The sequence below is a fragment of the Mus caroli genome, chromosome 7, assembly GCF_900094665.2.
Source record: "Mus caroli chromosome 7, CAROLI_EIJ_v1.1, whole genome shotgun sequence".
NCBI lineage: Eukaryota > Metazoa > Chordata > Mammalia > Rodentia > Muridae > Mus > Mus caroli.
Window position 1 is genome coordinate 25723126 of NC_034576.1, and position 7041 is coordinate 25730166.

Consider the following 7041-nt stretch of genomic DNA (forward strand, 5'->3'; position numbering starts at 1 on the left):
TGTCCTCTGAGAGGCTCTGACTAGCAGCTGATGGAAACAGATGCAAATATATCCAAGGAAATATTAGATGGAGATTGCAGAATCTTAATGAAGAGTTGGGGGAAGGATTGAGGTACCTGGAGCAGATAGAGACTCTACCAGAAGATTGTCAGAGTCAACAAAACTAGACCCTTGGGGGATCACAGAAACTGAACGACCAACCAAATAGCCCCTCTCCCCATATATAGGAGATGATCAGCTTGGTCTTCCTGAAGGTCGCTCAATAATTGAGGTGGGGACTCCCTGACTCAGTTGCCAGGATGTGGATCCTGTTCCCCTAAGTGGGCTGGTAGTCTGGCCTCAGATTGAGAGGATGTGTTTATTCCTGCAGCAAGCTGATGTGCTAGGGTAGGTGGATTGGAATCCAGGAGGACCCTCCTCCTTCTCAGAGGAAACAGGGATGGGGCAATAGAGGTTGTAGCTGTGCAAGGGAGCTACAGAGAGGAGAGTGGGGTTGAAATCAGGATGTATGGAGAGCAAATAAATAATCGATGGAAAAATTTCAGGATTTGAAAGGTTCACATACAAGTAAAATTAATATAATATATTATACTAAGTTAAAAAAAATCCTCTGCCTTCTAAGTACCATTGACAGTATCTATAAAAACCAAAATCTTTGAAATGTTTGAGACTCCACATAACAGGCAGATAATTTGTATTTACATATACCACATATATATAGTTAATCAAACATATTTTAATATATTTATATATTGTACATAATTATTTTGTATTTAAATAAATTTAACTTAAATATACTCAATTTAAATATACCTATATTTATTTTGTACTTTAATATATTAAAAATATAACATGTACATTTTATATGTTATATATATATATTATGTATATTTATTTGTATACTGATGTATACCCAATATGTACAACCAAGTTAAATTTTTATATTTAGGAGAGCAAAACATATACTAACTTTGTCCACTATTATAACCACTATCATCTTTTCCATCCCTGTCATATTTATCATCACCTTATCCATAACCATCTTATCAGCAACACCATCAAATTTATTATAATATCCATTTCTTCCTTTTTCTTTTTAACTGTCTTTTAATTTTTATTTATTAGATATTTTATTTACATTTCAATTGTTATCCCCTTCCCTGGTTTCCCCTCCGAAAACCCCCATCCCACCCCTCTTCCCCCTGCTCAACAACCCACCCACTCCTGCTCCCCTGTCCTGGCATGTCTCTACACTGGGACATCGAGCCTTCACAGGACCAAGGGCCTCTCCTCCCATTGATGTCCCACAAGGCCATCCTCTGCTAAATATGCAGCTGGAGCCATAGGTCCCTCCATGTGTATTCTTTGGTTGGTGGTTTAGTCCCTAGGAGCTCTGGGGGTACTGGTTGGTTCCTCCTATGGGGCTGCAAGGTCCTTCCGCTCCTTGGATCCTTTCCCTGGCTCCTTCATTGGGGAGCCTGTGCTCAGTCCAGTGGTTGGCTGAGAGCATTCACCTCTGTATTTGTCAGGCAGGTAGTGATAGAGGCCACAGAAATCACCAAGAAGAGAAAACAAGAACAAATCACCTTAAAACCCTTTAGAATACCGTAGCACCTATCAGAAACTTCAATTAATTAAGTAACTATTTCTTTATGTATTTGGTATTCTGTAGACACGTGTTTCTATGTTGTGTCACATGTGTGAAGGTCAGAGGACAGGTTGGGACTTGGTTCTCCCTGTCTAACTTTTATGACAGTTCTGGGAAGTAAACTCNGGCTGTCNGTGTTTCCCCAGCAAATGCTCTGTCCACTAAAGAATCTCACCAGCCTTCAAGACAATAAATATAAAAACGAAAGAGAGAAACCAAGGCCAGTGAGATGACTCAGTGGGTAGAGGCGCTTGCTACCAAGCATGACACTCTGAGTTTAATCACTGGGAGATATAGGTGGAACAAGAGTACTGACTCCTACAAGTTGTCCTCTGACATCGACAAATGCATGGCTCCCAACAAATAAATATAATATCATGTTTTACAAAGACGTCAAGATGTATTTCTTGTAATGTGTTATCTGACATAGCTAGGTATCATTTAGAGAGGCAATGTGAGGAAATCTGGACAGAATTTCAAGGCAGGTGTGAAGCATTTGTTGGTGGAGATCTTGTAGAGAGGATTCAGAAGCTTCTAATCTCTATTGCCCTAAATAAAATTCAGTCACACCTGTCCACTGCCCCATCACAGGACCTTTTATTCCTGAACAGGGTTCAGGTTTCCTGTAGACACATGGTTCTCAACCTGTGACTTTAAACCTACTTGGGAGTTGAATGATGTTTTCACAGGGGTTACCCAAGACACCTGGAAGACATGGATATTTACAGATATTTACAGTACCAAAATTACAGTTATGATGTAGCATCACCATAACATAAGGAACATAATGGTGACAGCATTAGCAAGGGTGAGAACCACTGCGGTGGGGCAACACAGGAAAATGATTAAAATTTGTGTTGACCAGGCAGTTGTCTCCTCAACTCTAGCCTCTTCTCTGATATCCTCAAGTACTTTGTAAATTAGGTATGGTAATATTCCTGTTGACATAGGTCAGTCAGATCGTGTGGTGACTTGGTGAGAAAAGCCTTACACACATCAGCTCTCACCTGATGTTAGAGATGCAAGAGGAACTCGGAGAGCTGTTAGACACCCAAAGACATCAGCTTCTGTGCTTTGTAAATGTAACTAGTCATTCAAGAGCCACCATTTACTCCATCACAGACAATTCTTAGATCCTGCTGTTAAAATCTATACTGATAAAATGTTTTCCCTTGGGAAAAAAAAACATAGAATAAAGGTAATCAGATATTTTGATTCTATGTTGAATGGATCCCATAACCTGCCTCTCTCATTGGGAGCAAAGAGCTGTTCAGAGAGGTCCTGGGATTAAACTACTGTCACTATCTTATATTATAATAATGATAATTTCATTACCAGCATCACAAGAGTTTCCAGGATTCAGCTCAATGGTGATCACTTATACCTGAAACCTAATAGCACAGGTGAAATAATTTTGACAAAGCCTGCAGCCAATGATAAAGCTATAGCAGCCAATGAAAGGGCGAGGTATACAGCCAATCAAGAAGCTAGCATAGCTTCTTAGTCAGTCTTAGTTTTTCACAGTGGCCCTTCAATAAGTACTAGCCCATGGGACCCGGTCTGGACTGGGTAAGGAACTCATTTTCTGTACTGAAATATCTTTTATCTCTGTCTGTTTCCTCCATTCAATGTTTTACTGATGGTCTACAGAATCATGAGTAAACCTTTGGCCCTCATTCATTACTCTGATTTTATATAAGTCCATACAATTAACTGTACCATCACTGTATCATTTCTCAATTGTTCTCTTACTTGTTTAGAGGAATGAACAGAAGAGGGGGGTCCAGATGATATCTTTCTTTTTATTGTTGCAAGGAAGAATTCTAATGAAAAGTATGCCAATTTGTAGAGACTGTGTACCTGAGATTTCTTCCCTTTAAAAGTCTATGTTTCCCTTAGGCTGATGAGGTGGCTCAGATAGGAAAGGTGTTTGCTACCAAGGCAGCAAACATCTGCCTTGCATCTGTGGCACCTACTTGATAGAAGGAGGTACAATATCTCCAGAAGTTTTTCTGACCTTCACATGTGCACTGTAGCACATGCCTGCCCCCACTTCCCCCCAAAAATGTAATAGGCTAGACATGGTGGCACACAACTATATTCTTAGTACTGAAGAGGCAGATGCAGACATACCTCTGTGAGTTTTAGGCTATTCTGGTCTACATAGGGAGTTTCAAGCCAGCTAGGGTTACACAGTGAAAACTGTCTCAAAATAAATTAAGTAAAAAAAAAATTAAACTTTGTTTTCCTACTCTAAACTGGATGAAAGAAAAGAATCCATCTAAAAGGAGTCAAGGCTCATTTTTTTTTTAAATTAGGGCTAAAAACATAGTTTAGTTGGTGCTGGCCAGGTCTGGCATGCATGGACCTGGGGGTTCCTTCCTCAGAATTGTATCATATCAGTAACAGAGCTCTGGTCACCTCAAATGTGACTGGCATGGCTCTGGCAGGACTTGCCCTTCTCCCTCATTTCTTCTGCCTTGCTAAATGCCACTAGATTATACCCCTAAAGCTAGTTCCCAAAAGGCTATCCCCTTATTTGGACAATCCCTCCTCTTGATGCTAACTACCAATGACCAGGTATAAAAGTACTGGAAGTCCAGCAATCAAAAGCCTCCTTTGGCTTATCTAACTAACATTCCCAGTTAAAATAAAACACATCTTCCTAAAACTGGCTTTCCCCTTGTACCTTTATAAGCCACTATTGGCCTATGTGCCATGTCTGTCTCCTCTCTATCTTGAGACAGTCTGTTGCCCACCCCACCCATGAACAAAATACTCCTTACCACTTTCCTCTTTTCTCAGTCTCCTTCTTCCTCTCTTCTTCTCCCTCATTCTCTATCTCCTGTGTTTGTCTCTTTTTTCCTGCCCTCTGTCAATCTCTGGAGCCAATAAATCTCCTTTGTGCTGAGAACTTGGTCTGAAAACATGGTCAGGGGGCTCTGAGCTGATACTTTGCCTTTTATTTTTTACACTCCATATTTTATTCACCCCACCATCCACCCTCTGACTGTTCCACATCCCATACCTTCTCCCCACCCCCACCCCCACACTACCTGACCTTCTTAATTTCCTGGGGCCTCCAGTCTCTTAAGAGTTAGGTACACCATCTTTGAATGAACACATACCCAGGAGTCCTCTACTGTATGTGTAATGGGGGCTTTATACCAGCTGGTGAATGCTGACTGTTTGGTGGTCCCGTGTTTGCAAGATTCCAGACTGATGCTCCTTCTATAGGATCACTCTTCTCAACTTCTTTCAGCCTTCCCTAATTCAACAACAGGGGTCAGCTGCTTCTGTCAATTGGTTGGGTGAAAATATTTGCATCTGACTCTCTCATCTGCTTGTTGGGTCTTTTGGAGGGCAGTCATGATAGGTCCCTTTTTGTGAGCACTTCATAGCCTCAGTAACAGTGTCAGGCCTTGGGATCTCCCCTTGAGCTGGATCCCACTTTGGGATTGTCACTAGACCTTTTTTTCTCAAGCTCCTCTCCATTTCCATCCCTGTAATTCTTTCAGACAGGAACAATTATGGGTCAGAATGGTGACTGTGGAATGACAACCCCATCCCTCACTTGATGTCCTGTCTTCCTGCTGGAGGTGGGTTCTATAAGTCCTTTCTCCATACTGTAGGGCATTTATAAGGTCCTTCCTTTTGAGTCCTGATAATCTCTTACCTCCCAGGTCTCTGGTGCATTCTGGAGGGTCCCCCCAACCTCCTATCTCCTGAGATTGCTTGTTTCCATTCTTTCTGCTGGCCCTCATGGCTTCATTTTCCCTCACTCAATACCATATCAGGTTCCCCTGTCCCACTCCACTCCCCTCCCCTGTCCACTTTCCCTCCCAGGTCACTCCCTCCCTCCCTCCCTCCACACTTGTGATTGATTTTTCTTTTAATCAGCAATGTTAGATCACAATTGTGATCCCAGAACTTGGGAGGTGGATACTGGAGGATAAGATGTAGTGGCATTTTTGTGGATTCTAGAATTCTGGGTTTCTTTAAAAAAAACACAGAAATGTTATAAGACTGTGATTTCACTTTATTCCCATTTGTAGGTATGTAGAACTACTTTCAGCTGTCTGCAAGAGCTGACCATGATTTGCCTCATGCTCTAGCAGAAGCATGGTTTTGCCAGCTGCAGATGATTTCTGCAATTGTGTGAAATTTGGAATTCAGCAAGTTTCAAAGAGTATATAAATGGTAGGGCCCCAAAGGGGGGTTGTTGGTCATTTAGGGAGGCTGGTTATGGTTTGTTAGTAGCCATGGTCAAAAGAGAAACAAAAGGAAAGAAATTAGATTCAGGAATCTCTGTCCACTTGTTTATCCTTGTTTCTCTCCTATCTAGTGTCCTGGGATGTGAAAACAGGGGGTATAGGGGTGTTAAATAGAAGAACCCATGATATAGCAAAGATCAACTACAATCAGAAGTTCAGGGATGTTTTCAGATTCACAGTGAGTCTGAGGTCTGCCTAGGTTCAATAAGACTATGTCTTTTTCTTTTTTTTTAGATATTTTCTTCATTTAAATTTCAAATGCTATCCCAAAAGTCCCCTATACCCTCTCCCCACCCTGCTCCCCAACCCACCCACTCCTGCTTCCTGGCCCTAACATTCCTCTGTACTGGGGCACATAATCTTTGCAAGACCAAGGGTCTCTCCCCCCAATGATGGCTGACTAGGCCATCTTCTGCTACATAAGCAGCTAGAGACACTAGCTCTGGGGGGTACTGGTTGGTTCATATTGTTGTTCCTCCTATGGGGTTGTAGACCCCTTCAGCTCCTTGAGTACTTTCTCTGGCTCCTCCATTGTGTTCCATCTAATAGATGACTGTGAGCATACACTTCTGTATTTGCCAGGCACTGGCATAGCCTCACAAGAGACAGCTATAACAGGGTCCTGTCAGCAAAATCTTGCTGGCATATGCAATAATGTCTGGGTTTGATGGCTGTTTATGGGATGGATCCCCGAGTGGGGAAGTCTCTGGATGGTCCTCTCTTCCATCTCAGCTCTAAACTTTCTTTCTATGACTCCCTCCATGGGTATTTTGTTCCCCATTCTAAAAAGTTGTGAACTATCCACACTTTGGTCTTCCTTCTTCTTGTGTTTCATGTGTTTTGCAAATTGTATCTTGGGTATTCTAAGTTTCTGGGCTAATATCCATTTATCAGTGAGTGCACTGAATTACAGGTGGTTATGAACCACTGTGTTGTATAGATGCTGAGATTCAAATCCAGGTGTTCTGCAAGTGCAGCCAATGTTCTTAATCCCTAAGCTGTTTCTCCAGGCCATGGATTTAAAATTTTTTTTAATATTTTTTATTACATATTTTCCTCAATTACATTTCCAATGCTATCCCAAAAGTCCCCCATACCCTCCCCCCCACTTCCCTACCC

The 7041-nt window shown here is 41.8% G+C and overlaps 1 protein-coding gene across 3 annotated transcripts in view; it reads left to right on the forward strand.

Moving 5' to 3' along the window:
* The first annotated feature begins 3129 nt into the window (after positions 1–3129).
* LOC110298883 (NACHT, LRR and PYD domains-containing protein 9A) overlaps positions 3130–7041 on the forward strand; it is a 38406-nt gene continuing 34494 nt past the window's right edge. For all 3 annotated transcript variants that reach the window (XM_021168409.1, XM_021168410.1, XM_021168411.1), the window contains exon 1: positions 3130–3217. The gene's annotated coding sequence lies outside the window, so the exon portion shown is untranslated. The remainder of the gene's footprint in view (positions 3218–7041) is intronic.